Consider the following 12,998-nt stretch of genomic DNA (forward strand, 5'->3'; position numbering starts at 1 on the left):
TTCCATTTTTTATAATATATTTAAAGGGGAAGACCACCCATTTTCAATATTGAACTGTGTCATTAATATACCTTAGAGGAGTTGTGTGAACATAGAAAAAAAGTTCCCCCTCTTCTGTGTTGCCTAGAACTGGAGGATTGATTTTGGGGTTTGTATTGTAAAGTACAACTTGATGACATCACACATTGTACTTTACAATACAAACCCCAAAATCAATCCTCCAGTTCTAAGCAACACAGAAGGGGGTGAACTTTTTTTCTATTTCCACACAACTCCTCTGAGGTATATTAATGACATATTTCAATATTGAAAATGGGTGGTCTTCCCCTTTAAGCGATATTACCCGAGAGGGTGTGCTGTTATCAGAGGGTGTGCTGTTAATACACTCTAATACACACTATTATGCCAGACCCTGCGTCATTGGCCGACGTGGCAGTCAGCTGATCATTTGCCAACTACTTAAGCCCGCCCAGTCTGTCATTCTCCCTGTTGCTCTTGCCCGGACTGTTGCTTGCCCCCACCGCCTCCCCAGCACCACCAGTAGGCTCTGCTAATTCTGTTCCCCATGGGGGGGTTGTTTATATATCTATATATCTCCCTGCTCATTATGGTTAATGATATTCTTCTTCTGTGCTGCTTGCTGCTGAGCAGGGAGAAACTTTAGCAGAGAGAAACTTTAGCAGAGCCAAACGCCAAATTAAATGACATTCACACTTGTATACTCATTAACTCTTATACTGCTTTGGACGTTCCCGTTCGCCCCAATTCTCGAGGTCGCGCCAATACGGCCGTTCGTTCGTTTACCTTGTTGATGTCCTTAAGCTGATGAGGGGTCGCGCCGCCGTCAACTGTAATCACATCGTCCGCAGTGATGGTCTTAAAAATCCATTATGCGTTAACATCAACGGAGACCAATTCTCTTCCGTGTTGATTTTCTCTGGCCCTGAGGCTCTGTGGCCAGTGAGTGCTCTCAATGTATGGCAAGCGAGACCGGCCAAATTCACATTAATGGCATGACGCCGCCCTCTGCTGCCTGGTCTGCGAAAGTGCAGACCAGGCACTTCAAAAAAAAAAAAGAATGTCTATCTATCTACTATAACGTCGCAAAGGTAAGCCGCTTTTTGATGGCACCAGACCCAATAAATAAATAAATAATCTGGCAGGGAAAAAGTTAAACATTGTTCAATATATCGTGAGTTACCTGACTGAACTAACGCTTTGTGTCATTCAGGATCATGGGAGGAGCTCTGTACAGCATAGACAGCATGCCTGACCTGCGCAAGAGGAACGGCCCTGTGGTCCGAGACCTGGTGAGACGCACGTGCACACACACACACACACACACACACACACACGCACAGACACACACACGCACACACTCTCCTCTCCTCTCCTCTCCTCCCCTCACCTCCCAAACTGGAAGTGATGACTCTAAATCAGGGGTCTTCAATGTTTTCAGGCCAAGGACCCTTTAGTTGAGAGAGAGATGAAGCAGGGACCCCCACAACCTGTTCATAGATTCCATGTAGTTTCATCGTTTGACAGCACAATCATCAGTGTATTTTGGATTCAGGTCAATTTGTGTTTTCAGATATTTAACCACTTGAACCGTCAATACTTCTCCCTTTACAGGGTAGGCTATTTTCGGCAAAGAGGTTTGGTGTAGTAGGGCCTACACCAAACCTCGCGCGAGGCGTTGTGAGCCTGTAGATCGGCTATTTTCGGCTAAAGTTCTCAGAATCTACAAGAATCTGGCTAAAAGGGAGATTTTCTTTATTTTTCTTTCTATCACACTAGGATTTGGAGGACCCCCTGTAGTAACTCTGAGGACCCCCTAGGGGTATTATGACATTCTGATTGGGACAGAATGGTAACTCGTCGTTTAACCAAACGTTTGCCGTTTGGTCAAATCCGTCCCAAGCCGCCGCCCGTTTTGTCGTCATGGCAGTAAGAATGCGCTGGTATAACATTAACATACACCAAAACATTCTGGTATAACATGCACCAAAACATTCTGGTATAACATGCACCAAAACATTCTGGTATAACATGCACCAAAACATTCTTAAAAAACGCTTATATGGACATGCAACACATTTACTGCTCTTTTCACTTAACTTTTTTTTCTTTTCTTCTGCCTTTCTGTATGTTTCATGTCTGCCTCGTGGCTGCATCAGGCTTCAGGCATCATGGTGAGTACTGACATACACTGTATAACATCTATACTCCTACAGTATAGAACATTTTTGAAAGACAATAGCCGATCTACAAGCTCGGGAGCTTGTAGATCGGCTATTAAGAGTTCACACCAAATGTACTACTGTTTTACTACGGGTGCGTTCGGTTATGCGCACCGGGAGCTCACTCACGCACTGGTTGGTATTGGCCGAACGCACCCTAAAGAATGAAGTGTTTAACGGTGTCTTGTCCTCCTCTCCTCCAGTCTCTGGTGCAGAACTCCCGCAAGGCTGGCATCACCTCAGCCATGGCCTCCACCACCCTGGGCAACGAGGAGCTGGTGGGTTCTGCTTTTACTGATTGATTGATTGATTGATTGATTGATTGATTGATTGATTGAAGAGTTTATGTAGTTTTCGCCAGTGGAAAAAAGGTAGTGGACGAACATCTTATGCAGGCGCAGTCTTATGAGGAAACGGACACTGGTTGCGTTGGTGTGAAACTAGTCTCGCGAGGCCAGACTGTTGCCTCCGCGATTTGGGCAAATGCTCCCGGCATACAGTCTGGCAAACGGAAATAGAAACGATGAGGGCGAGATAAAGCGGATGTGACGCAACCGCTCCCTTGGTGCAGTAGCAATAACATGTCCTACTGGAAGCGTTATGTCTCCTTTCAATATTTCTGGGGGCGTTACCTCCATGATGTTTTCAAACGTTTTCTTAAACCACCCAAAACAAGAATAGGCCGCTCGAATGACTTTGTCTGAGCTATTGTGTTTCTGTTATGTTTCCAATGGGACAACAGTTCAGTGCAGCAGTAAGTTCCGATACTCGCCGTTTGGGAGCTGCCGTTCCAGACTCTATATAGCATTCGGAGATTGTGGAATAGTTGTCTGGCTATGCGAGACTAGTGTGAAACCGACCCCCTCTCTCTCTCTCTCTCTCTCTCTCTCTCTCTCTCTGGATTCTTTAGAAGAGTCACGTGTACAAGAAGACCCTGCAGGCTCTCATCTACCCCATCTCCTCCACCACGCCGCACAACTTCGAGGTGTGGACGGCCACCACGCCCACCTACTGCTACGAGTGCGAGGGCCTGCTGTGGGGCATCGCCCGCCAGGGCATGCGCTGCTCCGAGTGCGGCGTCAAGTGCCACGACAAGTGCCAGGACCTGCTCAACGCCGACTGCCTGCAGAGTAAGGACCCGCTTTCATCAATCACAATCACAATCAGAACAAACTGTGTGGTCACATCACAGGTTTACAGGTGTAAAACACTAGACAGAAAGATACCTTTATTATCCCAAAGAGGGTATGAGGTCGCCCAGAGGCGGCACAGCAGTTAACACACTTGTTGCCAGAATTAAAAAGCGACTTTAATTTTACATGGTACCATTTTCTTACCTTTTAATGTGCACGATGGTGCACGGGTCATGCACGGATCATGCACCGCGTGTACACGCCATTCACAGCTTTCAAACAAAAGAATCCGCTTGGAAATTGGTTCAGGCATTCAAAAGAACCTAACCCTATCCACCTGTTTCCGCAAGACTTTACTGTAACATTATCTGCAGGACACTTCCGGTTAACAGCAGACATACAAGCTCACGTTGCGGAAATGCCGCTCGCCTTCTGCACAATGCACGATGGGATGTTGGAAAGTTGTGGATAGTGCTTTCTTCAAATGTAAACAAACATGGCTGCCATGTTTGAAAGATAGAGCTGTTCTGGGAGTCAAACGAGCATTTCCCGATCGCGATCATGCCGAAACCGGAAGTAGGAAGTAGGAAGAGCAAAAAAACTGCCAACTCGGGAAAGCAAAAGAAAAAAACTTGTACAGAAAGCCTGGAGATGCCTCTCTAACTCTCTACCCGGGCAAACGGGGACAGGGTAGTCGATGAGCAGTGATAAGGAACAAGTTTGCAAAATGTGCCGTTGTGAAAGGCATTATATGGGGGCGTCACAACTAAGGGGGGGGAAAGTGGGACTGAGTTACTAGGGCCCAAGGTGGAGGGGCCTTAATTGTTTTATACTTTAGCTATTGAAAAATAGCAGATCTACAAGCTCACAGCGCAGCACCAAGTGTAGATCTGCTATTTTTCAACCCTCTCCCCTTATGAAGAACATTCATGGGGGGGCCGCAGTGAATCCTTGTACCCAGGGCCCAGAATTTGGTGCGACACCCCTGTATACACACACACAGTTGAAACTAGTACAGTATAGGCCTATGAATGTATGTGTACTCCCCTCAACGCACACACACACGCAAGCACGCACGCACACACACACACACACACGCACACGCGCACACACACACACACACACACACACACACACACACACACACACACACACACACTCTCTTTCACAAAGCCATTTCAGCTGCCGGCTCAGCCTGTATCCCTGTATCCCCCCAGCTCCATTGACATCCCATTACTCTTGCCCCCCCCCCCCTTCACTTCTTCGTTTCCAATTTATCTCCTGAGTAATGGTCTGTCATCCCCCAGCATGCCTCACTCTCCCCTCTCTCTCTCTCTCTCTCTCTCTCTCTCTCTCTCTCTCTCTCTCTCTCTCTCTCTCTCTCTCTCATCTTAAACTCAGGGGCTTCGCTCCCGCACGGCCCCTTCACTAATTCACTCTCTAAAGGAGAGGCTTTTTATCCAATCCCCCTGCGCTGATTCACAGTTCAATCAATGCTATTTATTTATTATTCTCCACTGTCTTGGCTTTCTATCTTACGAGAAGGATTCCATCGCTGCGTGTAGGGGCAGAAATATCGCATCTCCATATATATTTCAACTTTCGATGTGTTTTAAGCGTTTCACAAAAAGTATAGAGTGACGCGTTGTGAGCTTGTAGATCGGCTATTTAATGGGACCATAATTTACAAAAACACACATATTGTTAATAGAAAGAAGATTTTAAACTAGCGACTGAAAGCATCAAGTATTTTTGACAATGATTTACTATGGTGATAAAATCAGATGTAAAGTCCGGTCAAATCTCTCAGTAATTGTTCTGCAGCCAGCAGGGGGGAAATAGTGACACCTGCTGGGCCTTTTATGAGAACGTATTGACCGAATTCACGTTATGCAACTTCCTGGTGCTGACGTCACGGTTGAAGGGGAAAACCCTACTAAAAGCCCATAGAGTTAACACAGAAATCGCAAATTTAATGCAATTTCCGAATAGTACAGTATAAAATACGGCTAGCATGGTCAAGAACACAAGATAGTAAAAGGCACAAAGCGTTATAATTTACTTTACCGTTCGAAATAATGATTTGTTGGCTTTAAGTCCAGCAATTTCTGTATTAATTTACCCTTCAAAGCTGACGTCAGCACCAGGAAGTTGCTGAGAAATTTGATGAGTGCTCGTGCGTGGCCGTGAATAGGGTCTATTGCAGGGTTCCCCAATTAGTTTTCCCCAAGGGCCAAATCGTGTCTAGGGTACCAAGCAGAGTGCCACAACATTGCAGGGGACGACGGTGGAGTTCACGCTACTCCAGTGACAGTTCAGATATCGTCGTTGTCGGGTGAAAATCTTGTATGTCCAAAACCGTTCGTTTTGCATGTATCATTTTAAAAATTATTTAAACTAGTGAAAACAGAGAACCTTGGTCTATTGGCTAAAACCTGGATCTCGTTCACACTCCCAGCAGCTACAAAACTACAAGGCCATTCATTTTCAATGGAAGCACTTGTAGCTTTTTATGCTCGCTACAAAGCTCCAAAATCAAACTGAGCCGGGCTTCAGCATCACACTCAGCGGCTACTAAGGCTTCAGCATCACACTCAGCGGCTACTAAACCAACAGGTGTTGTTTTAATCATTTCCACTCACCTTCACTCTTCTTCACACAATTCCTGCTTGTAACGGACGGGGGAAAACACAAATTATTCTCTCAGCCAAGGGGAATAAAGAGAGGGAGTCAGAGAGGGGCGGGTGGGAGAACAGAGGGGACGTGAAAATGTGTGTGTGTGAGAGATTAAACGTTTAAATGGAACAGGGATTTCTTTTAAACCAATAAGCCTTCATATTTTTTCCTTCATATTTCCCTTGCTTGTCGGATGCACACTTGACACAAACGTGTCATGCAACACATTAAACAGCGACTTAAGCGACAGATAATGCCACGTTTAGTTTCGTTCCAGACCACTCCACTCCACTGAGTGGACTTCTCACGCCTCAGTCTGAGAATCAGGCTAATCTGTAACTGCCAGAGTGTGATCGCAGAATACATAACTCTCTCAGACTCGGCTCTAATTATCACTTGCAACAATAATTCACGTGCATTTCTGACCTAGATATGACGACCATGCATGCATACCGTGGTCATTTTTCTGTTGTTCTCATGTTAAACATATCATTAAGATAGCATGGTATTTAGACTGCTGCTTGGTTTATTGTTTACCTAGTATCCTTTAGTTTCAATGTAGGTGTACTGATAAAAGTTTTTTATGTTTTGTTTTTTTATAGTATATTGCTTAGAGACTGATGCTTGGTTCCTTTTTGAACCTGTGATCCTAGATTACCGAGGCACTACAACTGTTTCTATGCATTCTATGTATGCTTTTAGTGCTTATAGAGAGTCACTCAGGATCAGGCACGTGCACACATCAAGCATCAAAGGGGGCTTGAGCCCCTGCCCTTTTATCTGTCTGTAAAAAGTGTCCTCTCCAGACCATGAATGCAGTTTTTTCTATGGTGAAATAATTTTATTATGCTTAGTTCAGTGTGGTATCAAGTACCGAAAATAGCCGACCTCAACGTGTCGTGCTGCGACCCGTTGGGGGCTTGGAGGTCTGCTATTTTCGATATTTTCACCAAAAGGCCCTTTTCGAAATTTCAGCCCCTGCCTCTCTAACATTCTCTGCACGTCCCTTCTCAGGATAAAGAGAGTCTGCTAAATGTCTACTTTGTTGTTGTCCTTCTCTCCTCTCCTCTCTCCTCTCTCTCCTCTCCTCTCTCCGTCCACAGGAGCAGCGGAGAAGAGCTCCAAGCACGGTGCGGAGGACCGCACGCAGAACATCATCATGGTGCTGAAGGACCGTATGAAGATCCGGGAGAGGAACAAGCCGGAGATCTTCGAGCTGATCCAGGAGGTGTTCGCCCTGCCCAAGGCCACGCACGCCACGCAGATGAAGCAGATCAAGCAGAGCGTGCTGGACGGCACCTCCAAGTGGTCGGCCAAGATCAGCATCACCGGTGAGCGAGGGATGGGAGCTTGTAGATCAGCTATTTTTTTGCAAAGACATTTGAGAGAGTGAAGACTGTATCAAGTATGTATATTATTAAGTACCTTTTACCAGTTATAGAGGGTGGTACCAGATATGCAGCTTGGCAAATAAAAGGTGAATTGATCCCAGTGCATGACAGTGATTAAATGAGTGTTTTTCTTTATCACGATAAACGATAATATCGCTTATCCAGAACTGATACTTTACTTTTCAAAACATTATTTATGATTTTGTTGCACAATTTTGTCTAAACAATGTTGCATTACAGGCCGACACTTGGTTTCATTCTGAGAGCCTGCGGCCACAGTGCTGCCTCAAGGCCAGTGTCCATACTGTGTCCGACCACAAAACTTTTCGCCCGAAAGAGTTCAGAAAGCTGCACGTTGGAAAGTCGGAACTCTCCGACGAAAAGTTTGGCGGTCGGAGACAGTATGGACAGGCCTTTACTTTGTGCTGACTCTGGATCAGTCTAAATCATCACACCACAGAGCATGTGGCGTAATAATGTGACTCTCTCTCATTGGCCAGTGCTGTTATAATGTGCCTCTCTCTCATTGGTCAGTGCTGTTATAATGTGCCTCTCTCTCATTGGTCAGTGCTGTTATAATGTGCCTCTCTCTCATTGGTCAGTGCTGTTATAATGTGCCTCTCTCTCATTGGTCAGTGCTGTTATAATGTGCCTCTCTCTCATTGGCCAGTGGCGTGCGCCCAGGGCCTGCAGGCTAAAGATAAGACGGGCTCCAGTGATCCGTACGTCACCGTTCAGGTGGGGAAGACCAAGAAGAGAACCAAGACCATCTATGGCAACCTGAACCCAGTGTGGGAAGAGAACTTCCACTTGTGAGTACTGAGCACACAATGAACCTCTGGATGGGGTGGGTATAAATGAAGGATTCACTTTGGCACACCATGGTGGGTTGACGACCTGACTAGAGCAGCAACTGCTGATTATGTTCTATTATTCTATTGATTATGTTTGTGTCTCGCCTAATGGCCAGACTAAAGGGGAACACACACCGGACACGGGCGGCTGCGACGCTGCGGAGCGTCGCAGTATTGACTTGCGTGAAGTGCCGCACGGTAACACCAACTGGATGCGGCGCGCTGCCGCGAGGCGAATTTTCACAGCACGGCAGCGCCTAGAAATAGGACAGCGGCGTATCGGTGCGGCGGGCGAGGCGGCAGACCCGCGCATGGAATAATCATATTTTAACTGGGGACCCCACCCCCACCCCCACCCCACCCTGACAAGCACTAAAAGTTGAGGAATTACATTTTTATAACACGGTTCTATCGTGAATTGGCCAATGTTTAATTTGTCATTTTAGAGGTATTAAAAAGTCCTTAAATTGTATACACTTAAACTTTATGTTGGTTTGTTTAGTGTTGAGTGAGAAAACAATGTTGCACGTTAACTGTTCTGCTGCTGTTGACGACGCTCACCGTCATTGAAAGGGTTAATACCATGGCGCTGTTGACGGTGAGGACTGTCAATCTTACTGTATATACAGTAAAGATATTATTACTTACTGTACGTCGCTCCGGTCCCGCCCGCATCGGTAATGTCCGCGATTTGTTTACAACGCACGTCGGGCGTGCACGCGAAGTGAAGCTCCTCCATAGTAAATCCATTGAGAGGCCCATGAAGAAACTTCAATAACTCATAAAAGACATTTGTATACAAAGAGGGGTCTCCACTCTGCACACTCTAGACTCGGGATGGGCGCAGCCATGTTTCCCTTCTGGACCCACACTGTCATGTGACTAGATGACGTAATCGTTGCCGTCAAGTGATAATCCAAAAAAACAAAAACAACCCCCTTCCAGCCCTTCAAAATAATAGCGGCGGCCGACGGAGGAAACGGCGCGGCACCAAGGCAACAAGCAACCTTCAGATTAAGAGGCACGAGTTGTGTTAAGTTAATCATCTGGGGACCCTCCAAAAATAATTTGGGGACCCCTCCTGGGGGTCCCAATACCCACAGGTTGAGGACCACTGAGATAGAAGACAGGTGCTCTGTGATGGTAGTGTGTAGGTGAGCACTGGTTTTGTGTTTCCTTTCATTTCCACGTAATGAGCAATACAGGTTTCTGCAGAGCTGCTATTTTGGTGCCGTACAGTATGTGGCTAAAAATACATTCCAGCCACCTCAGAAATTGTGTCTGGGCGGTTTCATTAATTTCCCTGAGTGTGCTCCCGAAACTCCACTGCTCATTAACTGGGCACTTTGAAGCAAAATGTGCTTCTTAGAGGAAAGCAAGTTGCTGTTGCAGGGTAATAATGGAATCATTATTTTATCATCTCTTCTTCCATGTCGAGCACTGAAACGCTTATTTTGTCATCTGTTTTCGATTTAAGAGGCTGTAGGTTCTTTACTGTGTGCTCCTCCCATTGCCAGATGTATTTTTGGATAGTCTTGGTCAGAATTGGTCAGAATGTATTGAAAGGATAGCGTGAGCTTGTTATTATCAACCTATAATGACAAGGCCTGGTTGAAATTGGTTAAAATAAGCAGCCTTAAAGGAGTAGTTCACACCCAAAATGATTTTTTTCCCCCTATTGATTATTGGAGACTTGAGTTCAATAATATTTTTTGTTGCATTCCTAAGACAAAAAAAATGTATTATAGTAAACTTACCCTGACGGTTTCCCCACCCAGTGCCATGCATTTGGGTCCTCATCCGGAAACAATGGGGGTGAATTTACTATAATCACATGTTTGTCTTAGGAATGCGACAAATACAAAAAAATATTATTATCTATGGTATGAGTAATCAATAGAAAAAAGTAACTACTCCTTTAATGCGGCAACCAAAAGGCGTGTTAAGTGGTCAGAGGGGAGGGCCGCGGTGAAACGCTTTATAGAAATGTTCTCACTCAACAGTAAACTGACCCACATACAGTAGAAGTACAGGGTATCTGCACATTTTCTAATCTAAAGTGACGATTTAAGGACTTTAAAGACCTTTTTAGTACCTCTGGTCAAACATTGGTAAAATTGTCAAATATTAGAGTCAGAAATTGTGAAAATAGCACATGCTCACAACGCCTCGCAACGAGCATGTAGATCTGCTATTTTCACAATGGAATAGATCGAGTGAAACTAAATGTAATGCCAATGTAAGCCAGTGCTTGTGCAGAGTGGGGCCACTGGGGGGGTCCCCAGTTCAAATATGATTATTTTGGGGGTCGCGGCCTGAAAAAGTTGATAACCACTGCTCTAATAGCTCTAAGTGCCACATGCTCTTTCACCACGGAGACACTCTTCTCTCTCTCTCTCTCTCTGTCCACGAAGCGAGTGCCACAACTCGTCGGACCGCATCAAGGTGCGCGTGTGGGACGAGGACGACGACATCAAGTCTCGCGTCAAGCAGAAGTTCAAGCGGGAGAGCGACGACTTCCTGGGCCAGACCATCATCGAGGTGCGCACGCTCAGCGGGGAGATGGACGTCTGGTACAACCTGGGTGAGTTCAGGGGGAGATGGACGTCTGGTACAACCTGGGTGAGTTCAGGGGGAGATGGACGTCTGGTACAACCTGGGTGAGTTCAGGGAGAGATGGACGTCTGGTACAACCTGGGTGAGTTCAGGAGAGATGGACGTCTGGTACAACCTGGGTGAGTTCAGGGGGAGATGGACGTCTGGTACAACCTGGGTGAGTTCAGGGAGAGATGGACATCTGGTACAACCTGGGTGAGTTCAGGGGGAGATGGACATCTGGTACAACCTGGGTGAGTTCAGGGAGAGATGGACATCTGGTACAACCTGGGTGAGTTCAGGGAGGTTAATGAAAGGAAGGGACACTCTGACGGCATTTTCTCTACCTCGCGATTCTAGCCGGCTGATTCACCGCACACTGGCTGGCGAACTCACACCGGAAGTTCCGTGAAATAACATTTGAGTCTATGAGAGTCGAGTGGAACAGCTTATGAACAAACACTATTTCTGAACATTATAAAATACTCTCTGCTCAGGAAAATAAAAGAAGACATGTCACACTTTTTCCGCTGTGTTGCTTTTTGGTGTGTACACTGTATAATTTTATAGAGGTATCTAAAGAGCACAAAGTACGTTTCTGAACTAGCTAGCATCACTAGATTGTCCACAAAACTTGTCTGGAAACCAAATCTCACGATAGCTCTGAGACAGAAACGATCCCTGCTGCTGTTTAGATGCCTTAATAAAATGATGTACAGACTAGTGCACATCGAAAAGCAAGTGATTGTAAAAAATACCTGTGATATGTCTTCTTTTATAATATATTCCTGAACAGATTATATGACAATGGTCACAATCATTCATAAATAGTGTTTGTTCCTGAGCTGATCCAGCCGGCTCCATTCCCTGCCATGTATTTCATCCAACTTCCGGTGCGAGTTTTGCCACCGATGAGCGTATTAGAAATTGGAAATACTCAAGTAAAGTACAAATAACTAAAGATTTGTACTTAAGTACATGTACCGTTACTTTATACCACTGTTAAGTACAGTAGTTTTAAGTTCCTATCAGGCAAGAATTTGACGGACCTCTGAGGACTATGCGTTTCTCTCAGATGAGACGGATTCCACTTAATCCAGCAGGTGTGTCTGTCTGTCTGTCTGTCTGTCTGTCTGTCTGTCTGTCTGTCTTCCTCTGACAGACCGGCAGACAGACAGGTTAAGTGTCCAGGGTTCCCACGGTCATGAAATTCCTGGAAATATTTTGAAATTAGAAAAATGTTTTTCCAGTACTGGAAAAGTTTTGGAATTTATCAAGGGTCCTGGAAGGTCCTGGAAAAGATAGCTATGCATTGTCTTTGGTTATTGATTTTGTTAATAACTCTGAAATGACAAATTAAACATGGGCCAAATTGTCAAATATTAGAGGCAGAAATTGTGAAAATAGCCGATCTACATGCTCACAACGCCTCGCAACGCGAGGCGTTGTGAGCAATGTTCCCTCTAATTTTTTTTTCGGTCTGAGCAAACACTCCAACCTTCTGAGCACAACTTGAGCACTGATGAGCAAATATGTCGAGTGCACGAGTGTATACTGCGTCAGTGCGCCAAGTCATGTCAAGTTATGGCTTATTCAAATTTAATTACAGAATAAGTAATAGCGGTTCGACTACTGTTAATAAACTGTAGGCTACTATAGGACAGTTAAATTTAAAAAGACGGGAGGAAAAAGGGTTTTATATCCATTATTATTCAGTATTAGGCCTACAGACTGATTTCCCCCCTTGGGATAATAAATCTATCTATCTTATATAGTATATACACATGTTGACAACATGTTGTGTAAATACATTACAAACAATGAGCCTAAATATGAGTCAAAATAACAATACATTGACATATTGACATTGACACATCTAAAGAAGTGTCATTATTATGAATAAAATACAGTCCAAAAGCACTATGTGTAGCCCACTGTATGTGCCAAAGTGCCAATGTAAGCATGTGTAGCACCCCACAGTTAGTATCAGCCATGAACCAGCGACAACAGCCCTGCTAATCGGGCTCAGCCCTATTAGCACGACTGGTTGTGCGTTGGACTGGCGAGTGGGAGTCCCGGGTTCAATCCCCGCTTCCGCGTATCACTACA

General features: G+C 45.2%; 1 pseudogene across 1 annotated transcript in view; it reads left to right on the forward strand.

Annotated features, from left to right (window-relative positions):
• LOC308284783 (protein unc-13 homolog A-like) overlaps positions 1-12,998 on the forward strand; it is a 155,038-nt pseudogene that overhangs the window by 106,660 nt on the left and 35,380 nt on the right. The window contains exons 16-21 of the transcript in view: positions 1,232-1,310; positions 2,444-2,518; positions 3,151-3,370; positions 7,153-7,380; positions 8,111-8,252; positions 10,709-10,878. The product of the transcript in view is annotated as a protein unc-13 homolog A-like (transcript). The remainder of the gene's footprint in view (positions 1-1,231; positions 1,311-2,443; positions 2,519-3,150; positions 3,371-7,152; positions 7,381-8,110; positions 8,253-10,708; positions 10,879-12,998) is intronic.

The sequence above is a fragment of the Nannobrachium achirus genome (genome assembly GCF_963921795.1).
Source record: "Nannobrachium achirus genome assembly, chromosome: 5".
Classification (NCBI taxonomy): domain Eukaryota; kingdom Metazoa; phylum Chordata; class Actinopteri; order Myctophiformes; family Myctophidae; genus Nannobrachium; species Nannobrachium achirus.